Consider the following 18,332-nt stretch of genomic DNA (forward strand, 5'->3'; position numbering starts at 1 on the left):
CTGTGGGGGTGGACAAGTTTATTGAGTTAATTTGTAGGTTGGTGGATATTTTGGTGGGGGTGAAAAAAGAAAAGTTGGTTGATCAGTGGTTATTTATTTGGTTGGTTGGTTGGTTTGTTGGTTTGTGGATATTTAGTTGGCTGTGTATGGGTGATACAGCAACAGAGGGAGCAACAGTTTTAACAGCAGAATAACCTAAGCTTAACCGTCCTATGCAAACATACATTCTGTGCCAAGTTGTCCTTTCAGTCAAAATCAGTCAAGTGACTGTTTTCAACGGTTAAGAGCTCCCAGCCTACATAAAGCAGGATGGACTGGCTGCGACTGTAATGTAACTTGCTAAGCCGTGCTTTGACTGTATGTGATTGATAAGACAGCTGTGCTACAGTTTCCTGCTTTTGTCTATTGACTGAATTTGACTAGTCAGAGTGCTTGCCAGGAATATGATCTGTTTGTGACTAGCCTGTGTAAGAGGCATGGCAGGGAAGTGGAGGGAATTTTTGACTGTCTGTGACTGTTTAAACAGTAGGAGGGTATAACTATTTAGTTTTCCTACATGTAGGTTTAGGTGGAATTCCATGAGGGTTTGCTCCGACTTCGATAACAAACACATTAATATTCATAGCTGGTGAGGCAAGCAGACCATGAGCTTACAGAAATCAATAAATGGCCATTTTAAAGGGAATATACAACGTTTGCAACCATCGAAAAATAAAACTACCAAGTTTTTACGAAATACCTTACTAGGATGTTGGTAAATGATAGTCTAAAGCATCCTGTAAAATAATGGCACCTGATGTGAAGTCATTTTCAAGAAAATGGCATTTTTGTAAACATTTCCAACGGTGGTCAGCCGACCACCGTTACTATTTTTCAACTACTGCTCCAACTTTACACTTTTTTTGGTCCAAATTTTGTTCGCTATTGGTTACATGTTCATGAACGGGTGCAGGCCAGCTAGACTGGTTCCCTTAACCTTACAATTTTCCGACAACTATAAATTGATCCATTTTATCTTTAGTGGAGTCAGGGAACCAGACTACTTAAACATTTTTGTTTTTCTTGGTTTTTCAAGCATTTTTTAACACAATACTTCAAACATGTCAGTTAAACAATATTTGATCTACATGTATACCCCTCAAATAGTTTATTTCTGAAAATTACAGCAAAAGCCAATGATGTACATTCCCTTTAAAGAGATCTGAACATTTTCTATTCAGCCGCCTCAACACTACAGAACAAAAAGGTCCAGTGTTTCTCTCTGTTTGAACAACAACAGACTCCCAACATCATAAAGACCACTTCAAATAGCAACCCACATTTGATCTGGCCTTAATGTTTGATCTGGCCCACCTGTGACTGTGAGGCTGTTTTATGACAAGGCACCGGGCTTCAAATTTGTACTAGGCAAAGCAATATGGCAAATTCACATTGTGTGGAGCTTTCACTAGAGGAATGAGACAAAACTTTTGCATTTTCAAGCAAAAGTTTAAACAAAGAAATTTCGGGAATTAAAAAATATATATAGAGAGAGAGGGGAAGTACCTCAGGGGGTAGGGGTGGGGTGGGGTGGGGTGGGGGGGGGGGCAGGGAGTGTGAGGTGGGCAGGGGGGAGGGGATGAGGGTGGGGGAAGGGTACAGCGAAATCAGTGATAGTATCAATGTCGTTCTACATGTACTAGCTTTTGCAACTTTTCTGGACACCCAGTGAGCAATTTAAGATCTAAAGGCATTTGATTTTTGTTTTCATGAATTCTGAACACTCTTTAGTGGGTGACTCATGGAAAAATCACAGAAAAAAAAGGTCCCATGAAATTCACCATTTTATTCTCATTTTAAAGTTTTATACTGTACCAGTATTTCTGGTCACTTTTTGGTATTTTGTATTACGCTGAAATTAATACAATATTTACCGGTACAATGTACAATTTGGTTTTATTTACACAGTCCCCAAAAATAAAAGTAAAAGAATAAACAAAGGTAACAAATACATACATTTAATTAATTAAGACCTTTACTTAACTGTACTCCTTACTTAAAGGGAATGTACAACATTTGCTTTTGCTGCAATTTTCAGAAATAAATGGATTTGAAGGATTAGTATGTTATTGCAAATATTGTTACACTGACTTGTTTCACGTTTTGGGCTCATATGCTGGAAAAACCAAGAAAACCAATCATATTCTTGTAGTCTGGTTCCCTGACCCCACTTAAGATGAAACAGAGCAATTTATAGACTTTGGGGAATTGTAAGATCATAGAATCAGTCTAGCAGGCTTGTAGTCTTCACAGGTGTGTAATCAATCGCAAAGAAAATGCAGACGAACTAAATATGAAAAATTAGGAGCACTTTTTGAAAAAAGCCAGTTTTCTGGTCGGCCGACCAGCGTTGGAAAAATACAGTTTTTCTTGAAAATGCCAGCATACCAGGAACCACAACTTTACAGGATGCTTGAGACTGTCATTCCCTAACAATCCAGTAAGATATTTCGTGATAATTTGATCATTTTGTTTTTTGATGTTAGTTGCAAATGTTGTATCTTCCCTTTAACAAAAATGTATTCGACCACAGAATCAAAATGTACAAACAGAAATGATTCATCAACCATACTATGTACGACAGGATGAGCTCATTAAATACACACTGTTCAGGTATTTCGTCATGCAATCCAAACAGATCAGGCTTACACTGTTCTCCTGATAAAAAAAGGAAAAGATTACACAGTGCAATCCGATTATGGCAGTTGACGACTTTCCCGCGTTTTTTTTTTTCCTAGAACAAACATCTTTGGCAAAGTTGCTTGCTCAAGTTATCCAAATTCTGAAGCACTGGGATCTTGATCAAAAGTACGCTCAACCAAAAACTTATTGCAATTTATGACAAATGATACCGAAAACAGTTGCAGTTTTGTATACGTGCAGGTCGTGGTTCACGCTCACCTTGCACGTATACAAAAGTGCAACTTTTTGTCGGTTCCATTTGTCATGAATTTTGTACACATTATGACTGTTTTGGGACAAACAAAAAGTATGGCTGGATTGCTAATGAATTTCTGTACTGATCAGTCTTAATTTTAGCAAGATGTGCCCAGTAGTTTTTGAGTTAGACAAAAAAATTGTTAAGAAGGGACTTTCTTTTTTGGTTGAGTGTACAGTTACCGGTACACATCACACGACAATATTCTTAAATTAATAAATGTTTGAAAAGAGCCGCGTGGATAATCCTGAAGTGTGCATTCTTAACGCCTTCAGCCGATATGTTTGCTAGTCCTAATTGGATGTCATTTGCTGAAAGAGTAGAGTATAAATAGGCTATTCTTGTTTACAAATGTATAAACAAAATTACTCCTTTGTACATATGACAAATATGTTTACACCACTTATTCAGATTCGTGAAACGAGACAATCCACTGATGGCATTGAGGATTCCTTCTGCAAAAAAACAATGTTATGCCTCAAGCTTTGCTGTAACTGGTACAATCATCTGGAATAATTTACATGTGCAGTTGAGAACCATGACTTCACTAGCCTCATTCAAATCTGAACTACGTAAAACGTTCAGTCAGTAATAATATTTCTGCAAATAATTATTTGTGTATTTGCCGTTGTCTTCTCTGATTATACAAATCTAGATATGTGCTGATCTACGGAGTTAACAAACTTAGTTGCCATAATAATAAGAAGATAATAAGGAGCTGGATGGGAATTTCCCCGTGTTTTCTCCCAAAAGGGTTTTCGCGGGGTTTTCGCCCCTCCCGTAATCAGCGAATATAGTTATAGCAATATTTTTTATTTTTCCTTTTCTTGATGTTACAAGATAGATCCACATTTTTCGTGTTCACTGAATCAACTTTATAGTAAAGCATTCATATTGTACATGTAGTTTTAATAGTTTTAAAATATATTGTATTTATGATATTTGCTTATTACACCTATGCATTATTCAAATAATGTTTTATCTCACTGTATTGAATTTTATTGTATTTGTAATGTATTGTATAATTATACATGTTTGTACCGGTAGTCATTATTTATTGTACCGGTATGCAGGGCCCCAATGGAAACCAGTTTTAAACTGTTTGGGCATACCCTGGGTAAAGAAATGGAATAAATAAATAAATGTGCACATGTATGAAACCAAAACTCCACTCTCATTTTACAACAATAGGGTCACAACTAAAAATATTTAAAATGCCTCTATTTTACTTCCCTGGTGATTAAGAATACAACTGATATAAAAGTTGGTATCAGAATTTTTATGTCCAGCATACATTTTTCAATTTTTGTGTGAATGAAAAAAAGAAAAAACCATGCGTTGCATTCATTTTATTCAACCTGTCCAAGATTTGACAGTAAAAAGTGGAAAGGGCAGACAGAGCACCCAATTCACCCACACAGAAAAACAGTGTACAGAGAAATATTATAAAAATGAATTAGTCATTGGTAAGGCCAAAAAAAAATAAGTCGGTCTCTGGTCAGCGCGCGCGTCGATTTTAATCATGCGCGTCAATCCTTTTTTTTCCCCAAATTTTCCGCGGTAGCTCCAACAGCGCCCTCTATTGCCGCACCTCCTCAATTTTTTTTACCAAAGAGCACCAAGCAATGGGAAATTGCACCAAGGCAAATGATCGAAAGCACCAAGGCAAATTATGGAGGACACCAATGTACATGAGGACACCAAAAAGGCAAAATAGTACCCCACCTTGTCTGTACAATCCAAGCTTGAAGAAAAAAAAAAAAAGCAAAAAAAAAAAAAAAAAAGCCGCGTCGCCGCGTCAATTCCGGAACTTTGGTCTGACCAGAGACCAAATATTTTTTTTTTGGCCTAACAGTTAATTAATTATTAACAGCAAGGTTTGCTTTTAACACACATACATGTACAATCATATTCATAATTGAGAGGCAGCCAAAATATACTGCAAGTACATGTACACAAGAAAATGTACAAAAACAAAAACAGCATTGTTGATAACTTTCAATTCAAGCAAAGCTATATTTCTTTCTCTTATTGATTTGATATTTTTTCATATAAGCCTGGTTTTGAATATATTGATTTGTTTTAATCTGAGGTATATTTTTCTTTCCAGAATTTGGTCAGAAAAAGATACTTAAAAAAAAGGTTTAGGAATTTCAGGAATTTTTGGAGGAAAGTTTCTTGACAGATTCCAAAATTTGTCATGAATGCATTTAAAGGGCCCACGAATATGCTCACGAATATGAAAAATCGCATTAGCATAAAATCCCAAAAAGGGTACAAACTGTCCTTGAAAATGGCAAAACAAAAATTGAAAATAAGGTTAAATGGGACACGAGTGACAAAGTTGCATTTTCAAGGATTGCATTCGGACCTTTTAACAAGAGCAAACTAAAAGTGGGAGGCCAGGGTTAGATATTTTTATTAAAAAAAATAGGAAGGGGTAATTTAAAAAACCCTTCTCTTGAAAAAATAACGGAGAAAGCAAGAGGAAAACAATTACCTTGGACTTGGACCACGAATTCTCCGATCGTCTCTGGTGCCGTTTGTTACTTTTCAAGATTTCTAAGGAAACGAAAATCAAATCCAATTCTTTGAAGGTAATATACAATATTTGCTTTGCTGTAATTTTCAGAAATGGATGGATTTGGGAGTGTCTTATAACAAAAACTGTTACACTTATCTGTTTAAAATTTTAAATTCATAGATGTTGGACAAACCACCAAATAAATGCTGTCCTCATAGTTTGGTTCCCGACCCTACTTCAGACAAAACGGAGTGATTCATTGACGTCAAGGAATTGTCAGGTCAGGGAACCAGACTAGCTGGCTTGCATCCATTCACGAAGTGTCATCGATTGCAAACAAAATGTGGACTAACTAAATTTAATAACTTGGGGGGAAGTATTTTAAAAAGTTTTCCAAAGATGGTCGGCTGACCATCGTTGGAAATTAATACAAAAAATCCACTGATCTTGAAATTGACAGCACACCAGGTGCCATGATTTCCCATGGTGCCTGAGACTATTATTCACTGACAGTCAAGCGAAAGCTCCACGAGTAAAGTATTTCATAATAATTTGGTAGTTTTGTTTTTTGATGTTTGCAAATATATTTTATTAGTACCTTTCAACTCGAACTCAAACTTGATTGCCCTATCGGGACTACACACTTTCAAACTTAACTACCATAGGTTGTGAGTGAACTACAGTTTTTATAGTCCTGGATATTTTCCGTGGGCACCTGGGTCTGATGTCATTTTATTTCTAAGAAGGTTCAATTGTTATCGAGTCAATAGGGGCCTACAATTGCCGGAAGTTTTTTTTCTTCTGCAGTTTGTAACCATCTTGTGTTCTTACATCATTTTATGACAAATCCCCCACACCATAAAAAAGTGTCTTTTTTTTAACGACTATTCTTTAAGAATGATGCAATCGTATTTTAAACTTAGACAAATCTTCACTTGGTGAAATTTCCAGGAAAGGAAATAAATCACTTTATGTGAAGGCTCTTAACAGAAAAAAAAAATTCTGTTTGTTCCATATTAGGAGATGCGGCCCACTAGACACATTCATTCAATTACAATTCATTCATCATAGTTTATATGTTGAAAAGACAGATTTCTAAATATGGGCAAGATGATGTCAAACTAGACGGAAATGACATCAGATTAAGGGGTGTTGAATATTCATAAGCAAACACACACATGCAATGATGTAATCCGGAGACCACACAGGAACACACAAAGTGGCCAATCAAAACTGCAACGGCTCATCAGGCCACTATCACATGGACCCCATGCACTGTACAGTTTGCATAATAGAGTGAGATCACAAACTATAAATAGACAGTTTAGTCAACCGAAGCTTCGCACATACCTGGCCACGTGTGGGCATCTTGCGTGGCTCAAACTTCAAAGAATTGAAGGTTGTTGGGGGGGGGGGGGGGCTGGAAAATAACATCATGGTTCTGAAGTTACCCTACTTCTACAGTCAATTTTTATGAACAGGTAATTTGTAAAAGAAGGCACTTCTTAGTGGGACATGATTTGTATACACTGGAGCCAAAACACACTCCCTTATAAAAGACTGAAAATGCCACAATTTTCGTATTTTTTTATGATGGAAATTTTTTTAGTTGAAACTCATTGTATACTCTGGAGCTGGCCTTGAATGTGATTTTGCGAGACCCCTTTTGAAAAGAATTTGATCCTGACTCCACTATTCTCATTATTATCTTTAATAATGAAGGTCATTCTTTGCAAAATGTTTAAAGACATGAATATGGGACTAAAAAACATTTCCAATTTCGAAATACGCTGAAAATGCACTGTCCACAGACTTATAGTTATAACCAAAAAAGTGACGTCTGAATACTAAACATTTTTTCCCTACTTTTTTACGATCTGTAACTGCCCATTTAACAATTTCCAAAGATTCAGATTTTGATAAAAAAAGAGACCTTCGCCTTTCGTAGGAGGAGCCTGTGAGGCAAAGACGACAAAATGTAACCATATTTGGCCGTACAGAAAGGAGGTTTGTGAATATTCAATTAGCAAAAGCAAAGTACAAAAGTCAGTGACTATGAAGCAAACTCACAAATATCTGGGGTACAGTAAACGGTTGGCCGCGGCAAAAAGTGTCCATAAACAAAAGTCAGTTTCTAAGTAAACAGCACCCTCAACTGTCCGGAGAAGAATGAAAAATTTAAACTGTTAAAGGGAATATACAACATTTGCAAACATCGAAAAATAAAACTACCAAGTTTTTACGAAATACCTTACTAGGATGATGGTGAATGACAGTCAAAAGCATCCTGTAAAATTATGGCACCTCATGGTGTCGAGTCATTTTCAAGAAAATGGTATTTTTGTATACATTTCCAGCGGTGGTCAGCCAACCACCGTTGGAAAAACCTAACTATTTTTCAACTACTGCTCCAAATTTACAATTTTTTTTCAGTCCAAATTTTGTTTGCTATTGGTTACATGTTCAAGAACGTGTGCAGGCCAGCTAGACTGGTTCCCTTATCTTACAATTTTCCGACATCTATAATTGATCCATTTTATCTTTAGTGGAGTCAGGGAACCAGACTACATAAACAGTTGTGTTTTTCTTCGTTTTTCAAGCATTTTCGAACACAAAACTTCAAACATGTCAGTGTAACAATATTTGATCTACCAACCCCTCAAATAGTTCATTTCTGAAAATTACAGCAAAAGCCAATGATGTACATTCCCTTTAAAAAGAAGGGCACCTTTCAACAAAATTAACCACAACGGGATGTCAAACAGTTCTCAAAGAAAGCAAAACATTTCTAGTGGGAGGAGCCTTAATTTGAGCACAATGACAAAATGCTACTTGAACCATATTTGGCTGTGCTGAGGCTTTTTGTGAATATTCATCAATCTAAAGCAGCCAACCACAGTAGAGCACCAAATATGTCCAGATACTGTATTTTCTAAGAAATAAAATTTGCATGCACATTTGCCTTCAATTCGTCTTCTATTCATGATATCTTTCACAACACATTTATGTAAATTAATACTTTGTCAGCGAACAGCTTGGCACAAAGACTTCACTAAAAGACTTTATTCAAAGGCGTGCTGTCTAGCAAAATCCCATAATTTTCAAAAACAAGGGAATTAAATTACTGTGTGCTTGGGAGGGTATTAAAAACACTGTTTAAGACCGGTTGGAGTATGGACGGGTAATTATCACGGGTAATAATTGCACCCTTAAACGAAAGCAAAACATTTCTAGTGGGAGGAGCCTTTGAGCACGATGACAAAATGCTACCGGTACTTGTACCATATTTGGCTGTGAAAGGAGGCTTCTTGTGAATATTCATAAATCTAAAGCAGCCAACCACTGTTGAGCACCAAATATGTCCAGATACTGTATTTTCTAAGAAATAAAATGTGCATGCACATTCACCTTCAATTGGTCTTCCATTCATGATATCTTTCACAACACATTTATGTAAATTAATACTTTGTCAGCAAACAGCTTGGCACAAAGACTTCACTCAAAGGCGTGCTGTCTAGCAAATCCCATGTTTAAAAAAAAACAATCAAATAAACAAATAGGCCTACAGTTAATGTTAATAAGGGAATAAACGTGTGTTTGGGAGGGTATTAAAAACTCTGTTTAAGACCACTTGGGGGTGCACACCGGTAAATAGGCCTAAATCCATCCGCCGAGCTCATGAATAAAAGTTATACCCTCAAAATATTCTATATTAGAGAGTTCTGAGCGACGTAAAATTGGGGAATTGAAGAGATATGGTAATGAACCTCTGGCCTGGATTTGGGGCTTCCAATTCTGAGCATTTTGGATGCTATTGGGCTTGAAAGTGGTGCTATTTTGCCATGTTGTGGAGGGATCGTTTTTCAAGATGGCTACTTTTCTGCTTTGGGGAAAATAGGGGTCGTCTTCTTTGGGTGAGAATATCTCGAAAAGTCAATGTCAACCCACCAAAAAATGAATAGAAAACGAAAGATGACATGTTGATCATCATTTTTCTGTGCAGCTTGAATACCTGTGAGAGTTCTGAGTATTTTTAAAAGAATTTTGAAGTATGGGCATTTAGCACTAGTGTCTATGGGAATTTATTTGCAGGGTTGCATCCTTGGAGTCTGGATGGGTAATTATCAGCACTCCAGACTCCAACTGGTCTGAAAGAGAGTGTTTCATACTGACCAAGCTATTTATTTCCATTCATAAATACCTTTTTGGTCCTTTTTGAAGAAAAAGAAAAAAAAAGAAAAAAAAGAAAAAAGAAGAAAAAAGAAAAAAGAAGAAGAAGAAAAAAAGAGACTTTCGCCTTTCGTAGGAGGAGCCTGTGAGGCAAAGGGGACAAAATGTAACCATATTTGGCCGTACAGAAAGGAGGTTTGTGAATATTCAATTAGCAAAAGGGCAATTCTTTGGTAACGGAATTACGGAATTTTGTCACTTTGTCAAGGATTATTCTTTCCCAAGAAAATATGTTCAATGCTAGGCAACTAATCTAAACATGGAAAGGGAGCCAAGACCCAGTAGAATTGATTGAACGCTAAAAAAACAAAAATCCCACAAGATTACCCTTTTAGGGGCGGAGCTTAATATCGGTAACGGAATTACGGACGGAGGACAAGCATATTTGAGTTCTCGCATAAATTAATAAAACTCTCTGAAGTTTTGAAATTTTAAAATTGGACACTACCTGTTATTTGTAGAGTTCAGGGGTGTTGTTAACTACAATGCAGAACAAAGTTGAAAAAATAATCACTCTTTTCATAATTTGCATTTTAATCACGGTAACGGAATTACGCCTGGGCGGTAACGGAATTACGCCATAGGTTTACATGTAATAGGTAAATGCAATACATTAACATTGAATTCAACATAAACTCATCACAATACAAATTTTAGAAGTATATAAAATGCCACAAGGGGAAAGCTCAGTGAAAATAAGCAGATCAAAATGTAAATGTAGGCCTAAACATGTCTGGGCTTCATTTTTTAGGTCAAAGGTCAAGGTCAAATGAAAGCAGTCTGGTGATGGCTGCATTGCCTGTTAGCAATGTATATTTATTTTTAACGAAAATCAAATTTTACTATGAACAATTGTATCGTATTTCACTAGTTTATCGTGGAAAATACAATAAAACTGTACTGGTTGGCATCTCTGAGCAAGGGAAGATGTTGCCAAGTTGTTATGCCAAGTAGAAGTACAAGTACAGTCTGGTACTCAACTTTCATATACTTGTTGTGGAATATATTTTCTCTGGGTACCAGACAACGGCTTTGGCAACATATTTAAAGGGAATGTACATCATTGGCTTTTGGTGTAATTTTCAGAAATGAACTATTTGAGGGGTTAGTATAATAGATCAAATATTGTTACACTCACATGTTTGAAGTTTTGCGTTCGAAAAATGCTGGAAAACCAAGAAAAACAAAACTGTTCAAGTAGTCTGGTTCCTTAACTCCACTAAAGGTAAAATGGATCAATTTATAGATGCTGGAAAAGTGGAAGGTAAGGGAACCAGACTAGCTGGCCTGCACCCGTTCATGAACATGTAACAAATAGGTGTAGCAAACAAAATTTGGACTGGAAAGAGTGTAAAGTTGAAGCAGTAGTTGAAAAATAGTTAGGATTTTCCAACGGTGGTCGGCCGACCACCGTTGGAAATGTATACAAAAATATCATTTTTTTGAAAATTACTTCACACCAGGTGCCATAATTTTACAGGATGCTTTAGACTGTCATTTACTAACATCCTACAGTGTAGTAAGGTATTTCGTAAAAACTTGGTAGTTTTATTTTCTGATGTTTGCAAATGTTGTATATTCCCTTTAAGCATCCAAACAACTATTAGCATTTTTTAAATAGTAAAAAAGAAAAAGTAAAAGTAAAAAATATCAATGAAACATCTGATTTTTTTAATTGTATAATAGCAAATTAAAGAGGGAAATGATTTAACAAGTAATTTAGTATTTAAAGTTATTGTCCAAGGTTTACATGCAAATCTCCTATTTAATATGTCATGTACATAATCTGGGGGAAGTGTGCATACTTTGTGCATGCGTAATTCCGTTACCGTAATTCCGTTACTGTTTCGTAATTCCGTTACCACTTGGAAAAATGCCAAGAAATTACTATTTTAAAGTTTTTATTTTTCATTTATGTTTATAGTAGGGTCTTTTCTCAACATACATGATTTGTAGAAAAAAAACAAGAAAATTTGTGAAAAAAGTAACTTTTGCCATTTTTTCGGTAACGGAATTACGTGCTAATTTTGACATTTTTAAATGAAGGCCTACACTATATATATATATATATTTATATTTTTAGATTTTTTTTTAATGACCCTGAGTAATGTTAGTAACTTGTAACATCATAAAATAAATCAAATCTTTTCCCTATAATTCAGAAAGTAATACATACACAAAATTTTATTTTTTTACCAAATCTGAACGTTTTTAATCATAAATTGCAAAAATCACTGTTTTTATCAGAAATATGTATTTTTTTTTAATTTCGTTTTTTGAACTGAATTCCCCATTTAATTGAGGTCTGGAAAAAGTACGAAAAAGGTTTAATATGTCAATATTTATTTTTGACATTTTTTGCTCTCCCATGGAGAATTGCCCAAAAGCAAAGTACAAAAGTCAGGAACGCTATAAAGCAAAAGTCAATGTCAACCCACCAAAAAATGAATAGAAAACGAAAGATGACATGTTGATCATCATTTTTCTGTGCAGCTTGAATACCTGTGAGAGTTCTGAGTATTTTTAAAAGAATTTTGAAGTATGGGCATTTAGCACTAGTATCTATGGGAATTTATTTGCAGGGTTGCATCCTTGGAGTCTGGATGGGTAATTATCAGCACTCCAGACTCCAACTGGTCTGAAAGAGAGTGTTTCATACTGACCAAGCTATTTATTTCCATTCATAAATACCTTTTTGGTCCTTTTTGAAGAAAAAGAAAAAAAAAGAAAAAAGAAGAAAAAAGAAAAAAGAAGAAGAAAAAAAAAGAGACTTTCGCCTTTCGTAGGAGGAGCCTGTGAGGCAAAGGGGACAAAATGTAACCATATTTGGCCGTACAGAAAGGAGGTTTGTGAATATTCAATTAGCAAAAGCAAAGTACAAAAGTCAGGAACGCTATATAAAGCAAACTCACAAATATTTGGGGCACGGTAGGCCTTTACAGGTGGCCTCAGCATAAAAGTGTCCATAAACAAAAGTCAGTTTCTAAGTTAACAGCGCCCTCAATTGTCCGGAGAAGAATGAAAAATTTAAACTGTTAAAGGGAATATACAACATTTGCAAACATCGAAAAATAAAACTACCAAGATTTACGAAATACCTTAGTAGGATGTTGGTGAATGACAGTCAAAAGCATCCTGTAAAATTATGGCACCTGGTGTCGAGTCATTTTCAAGAAAATGGTATTTTTGTATACATTTCCAACGGTGGTCAGCCAACCACCGTTGGAAAAACCTAACTATTTTTCAACTACTGCTCCAAATTTACAATTGTTTTTCAGTCCAAATTTTGTTTGCTATTGGTTACATGTTCAAGAACGTGTGCAGGCCAGCTAGACTGGTTCCCTTATCTTACAATTTTCCGACATCTATAATTGATCCATTTTATCTTTAGTGGAGTCAGGGAACCAGACTACATAAACAGTTGTGTTTTTCTTGGTTTTTCAAGCATTTTCGAACACAAAACTTCAAACATGTCAGTTAAACAATATTTGATCTATTATACTAACCCCCCAAATAGTTCATTTCTGAAAATTACAGCAAAAGCCAATGATGTACATTCCCTTTAAAAAGAAGGGCACCTTTCAACAAAATTAACCACAACGGGATGTCAAACAGTTTTCATACTTTTAAAAGGAGTAGAAAGTTGCACAAAACAGAAGAATTCGTCGCACCCTTAAACGAAAGCAAAACATTTCTAGTGGGAGGAGCCTTTGAGCACGATGACAAAATGCTACCGGTACTTGTACCATATTTGGCTGTGCTGAGGCTTCTTGTGAATATTCATCAATCTAAAGCAGCCAACCACTGTTGAGCACCAAATATGTCCAGATATTGTATTTTCTAAGAAATAAAATTTGCATGCATATTCGCCTTCAATTGGTCTTCCATTCATGATATCTTTCACAACACATTTATGTAAATTAATACTTTGTCAGCAAACAGCTTGGCACTAAGACTTCACTCAAAGGCGTGCTGTCTAGCAAATCCCATGTTTAAAAAAAAACAATCAAATAAACAAATAGGCCTACAGTTAATGTTAATAAGGGAATAAACGTGTGTTTGGGAGGGTATTAAAAACTCTGTTTAAGACCACTTGGGGGTGCACACCGGTAAATAGGCCTAAATCCATCCGCCGAGCTCATGAATAAAAGTTATACCCTCAAAATATTCTATATTAGAGAGTTCTGAGCGACGTAAAATTGGGGAATTGAAGAGATATGGTAATGAACCTCTGGCCCGGATTTGGGGCTTCCAATTCTGAGCATTTTGGATGCTATTGGGCTCGAAAGTGGTGCTATTTTGCCATGTTGTGGAGGGATCGTTTTTCAAGATGGCTACTTTTCTGCTTTGGGGAAAATAGGGGTCGTCTTCTTTGGGTGAGAATATCTCGAAAAGTCAATGTCAACCCACCAAAAAATGAATAGAAAACGAAAGATGACATGTTGATCATCATTTTTCTGTGCAGCTTGAATACCTGTGAGAGTTCTGAGTATTTTTAAAAGCATTTTGAAGTATGGGCATTTAGCACTAGTGTCTATGGGAATTTATTTGCAGGGTTGCATCCTTGGAGTCTGGATGGGTAATTATCAGCACTCCAGACTCCAACTGGTCTGAAAGAGAGTGTTTCATACTGACCAAGCTATTTATTTCCATTCATAAATACCTTTTTGGTCCTTTTTGAAGAAAAAGAAAAAAAAGAAAAAAGAAGAAAAAAGAAAAAAGAAGAAGAAGAAAAAAAGAGACTTTCGCCTTTCGTAGGAGGAGCCTGTGAGGCAAAGGGGACAAAATGTAACCATATTTGGCCGTACAGAAAGGAGGTTTGTGAATATTCAATTAGCAAAAGCAAAGTACAAAAGTCAGGAACGCTATATAAAGCAAACTCACAAATATTTGGGGCACGGTAGGCCTTTACAGGTGGCCTCAGCATAAAAGTGTCCATAAACAAAAGTCAGTTTCTAAGTTAACAGCGCCCTCAATTGTCCGGAGAAGAATGAAAAATTTAAACTGTTAAAGGGAATATACAACATTTGCAAACATCGAAAAATAAAACTACCAAGATTTACGAAATACCTTAGTAGGATGTTGGTGAATGACAGTCAAAAGCATCCTGTAAAATTATGGCACCTCATGGTGTCGAGTCATTTTCAAGAAAATGGTATTTTTGTATACATTTCCAGCGGTGGTCAGCCAACCACCGTTGGAAAAACCTAACTATTTTTCAACTACTGCTCCAAATTTACAATTGTTTTTCAGTCCAAATTTTGTTTGCTATTGGTTACATGTTCAAGAACGTGTGCAGGCCAGCTAGACTGGTTCCCTTATCTTACAATTTTCCGACATCTATAAATTATCTTTAGTGGAGTTAGGGAACCAGACTACATAAACAGTTGTGTTTTTCTTGGTTTTTCAAGCATTTTCGAACAAAAAACTTCAAACATGTCAGTTAAACAATATTTGATCTATTATACTAACCCCCCGAATAGTTCATTTCTGAAAATTACAGCAAAAGCCAATGATGTACATTCCCTTCAAAAAGAAGGGCACCTTTGAACAAAATTAACCACAACGGGATGTCAAACAGTTCTCATACTTTTAAAAGGAGTAGAAGGTTGCACAAAACAGAAGAATTTGTCGCACCCTTAAACGAAAGCAAAACATTTCTAGTGGGAGGAGCCTTTGAGCACAATGACAAAATGCTACTTGTACCATATTTGGCTGTGCTGAGGCTTTTTGTGAATATTCATAAATCTAAAGCAGCCAACCACTGTTGAGCACCAAATATGTCCAGATTGTATTTTCTAACAAATAAAAGTTGCATGCACATTCACCTTCAATTGGTCTTCCATTCATGATATCTTTCACAACACATTTATGTAAATTAATACTTTGTCAGCAAACAGCTTGGCACAAAGACTTCACTCAAAGGCGTGCTGTCTAGCAAATCCCATGTTTAAAAAAATCAAATAAACAAATAAACAAATAGGCTACAGTTAATATTAAAGGGAATGTACATCACTGGCTTTTGCTGTAATTTTCAGAAATGAACTATTTGAGAGGTTAGTATAATAATAGATCAAATATTGTTACACTGACATTTTTGAAGTTTGGTGTTCGAAAAGGTTGGAAAAACCAAGAAAAACAAAAATGTTCAAGTAGTCTGGTTCCCTGACTCCACAAAAGATAAAATGGATCAATTTATACGTGTAGATGATGGAAAATTGTAAGGCAAGGGAACCAGTCTAGCTGGCCTGCACCCGTTCATGAACATGTAACCAATAGCAAACAAAATTTGGACTGAAAAAAATGGTAAATTTGGAGCAGTAGTTGAAAAATAGTTAGGTTTTTCCAACGCTGGTCGGCCGACCACCGTTGGAAATGTTTACAAAAATACCATTTTCTTGAAAATGACTTCACACCAGGTGCCATAATTTTACAAGATGCTTGAGACTGTCATTTACCAACATCCTAGTAAGGTATTTCGTAAAAACTTGGTAGTTTTATTTTTCGATGGTTGCAAATGTTGTATATTCCCTTTAATAAGGGAGTAAATATGTGTGTTTGGGAGGGTATTAAAAACTCTGTTTACGACCGGTTGGAGTCTGCATGGGTAATTATCAGCACTCCAGACTCCAACCGGTCTTAAAGAGAGTGTTTAATACCGACCAAGCACATATTTATTTCCATTCATAAATACATTTTCGGTCAAAAAAAAAAATCTTTTCGGTCCCAAAATCAAAACAAGTCAAAAACTTGACGTTGCCAACCATTTTGTTCAACAATTTTACTTCATGTTTTATGAAACACCCCCTCTGATTATAATATGGAGTGTCCCTCTACAACTACCTTATAAGCAGGCATGCAACTGGGAAATCACAAAAAAAGAGAAAATTCACATTTTTCCCAGACTTTGTACGGTGTTTTTCTATTTTCAATGCCACACATGGGTACTCCTAGAACTATGAGGCTCCACATAGTGGAGCCTCATAGAGGCAGAACCTCGCAAAATTGTTATCAACACAAAACACTAATTAAGTACAAAAACGTCCATCCCAACCAAGCTGTTCCCCACAGAACCGCTGCACAGTTTGCCCCTAAACTCCGTACAATACCTCATGACATACTCACGTTATGTGCACCCAACAAACATCGGTGGATTCTGTCTGTTTTCGGCAAAAATGTTGAAAAATGTGCCCTTTCCGCACTGAGCCAACCTAACACTTGAAACGAGCACGCGCGCAGAATGATCGCAGTCATTTTCGGTTCGATCGCTCGGAGCGCGCCGCGGGGGTATGGTGTAGGAGCGGAACGATAGTATGCGCATGCGTACAAGTGCAAGTACATAGTTCTAGGAGTAACACATGGGAAGTAAAAAAGAGGAAATTAGCTGATCCGAGGAAAAGTTGAATGCCTGTATAAGGCAATTGGCATGCGCGTCATATGCGCGATGTCGCGCAAAGTGCAGTTGGGCTGATGTAGAGTGAATTTCGTACTAGGAAATACTGATTCACTGGTTGTATTGCGCACAACCAAAAAAAATGTTAAAAGGCACCGGATTTCATGAGAGTCCAAATTTCATGTGACATTAGAAAGTGTTTACATTACTGTACAAGCGAACCATGTCTTTATCATTTGTTAAGACCGGCCATGTGACGGGCTCTCGACCAATAGGAATGGGTAGGCCCTAAACTGTATTGGGTATTTGTTTAAAATTAAAAAAAAACACCTAAATTCAACAGCGTGACACGTACTACGTAGATGATTTCTCATTATGGCGATTGTGTAGTCTTCAGTTTTGATCATTAGAGTCAATGGTGTTAAAATGAATCTCCATGAAGAACAAATGTAAGACTTTACTGATTAGTAAAGAAGAACAAAAGGAGCTGTTCCTTGTTCTATAGTGAGAGTAGGGGATGGAAAGTAGAGGAATAACCATAAACATGATAAAACTTTTTTAAAAAAGGATGCAATGAAAATTAATTGGAAAAAGTGGAGATCTATCTAGGCCTAAATAAATACGGAAATCTTTCCTATTTCTCCCTTAGCCTTCCAAATATCACTATTATAGCTCCATGCTCATACTGTCAGTCAAATTTTTTTTCAGAGCAAACCAATGAACAGATCATCAGATGGGCAAATTTCACTCAAGTGGAACACTGTTTTGTCATGTTTGTTTTTCTTGGTTGCTATTAAATGCTATACATGTACAAAATCTACTGCACCAAGTCATGTGCACACTGCTGATGACGTGACTGTCTGTGTCCTGTCAAAATTTGCAGTGGAAGTTGATATTGTCAAAACAAATTATAACGTTGGCTTTACTTACCTGGTATTTCAATTTTGTCTTCAACAAACTCTGAAACTGTCAGTCACATTTCTCGGTTTTCCTTCCTCCAGCGCAGAAAGTGAAACCGGCAAAATGCCTTCTCTCTCGATTATTTCGATCGCTTTCAAGTTTCACGCGAACGGTACTCGTAAATAGCGCCCTCTTTTTAAAGCCCGCATACTTTCCCTTTTTTTTAATTTTACGACAAAGGTGTTTGCCACTTAGGTTTCGTTACAGATCTGGCATCGTCACATTTTAAGAACCCCAACTTTGGGGGT

The 18,332-nt window shown here is 36.3% G+C and overlaps 1 protein-coding gene across 2 annotated transcripts in view; it reads right to left on the minus strand.

Annotated features, from left to right (window-relative positions):
• Positions 1 to 18,199, minus strand: part of LOC119723012 (ATP-dependent translocase ABCB1-like) — a 56,056-nt gene extending 37,857 nt beyond the window's left edge. For both annotated transcript variants that reach the window (XM_038193481.1, XM_038193476.1), the window contains exons 1-2: positions 18,055 to 18,199; positions 5,478 to 5,539 (exon numbers count right to left, since the gene is read on the minus strand). The gene's annotated coding sequence lies outside the window, so the exon portion shown is untranslated. The remainder of the gene's footprint in view (positions 1 to 5,477; positions 5,540 to 18,054) is intronic.
• Positions 18,200 to 18,332: the final 133 nt, after the last annotated feature.

The sequence above is a fragment of the Patiria miniata genome, unplaced genomic scaffold, assembly GCF_015706575.1.
Source record: "Patiria miniata isolate m_02_andy unplaced genomic scaffold, ASM1570657v1 HiC_scaffold_16, whole genome shotgun sequence".
NCBI lineage: Eukaryota > Metazoa > Echinodermata > Asteroidea > Valvatida > Asterinidae > Patiria > Patiria miniata.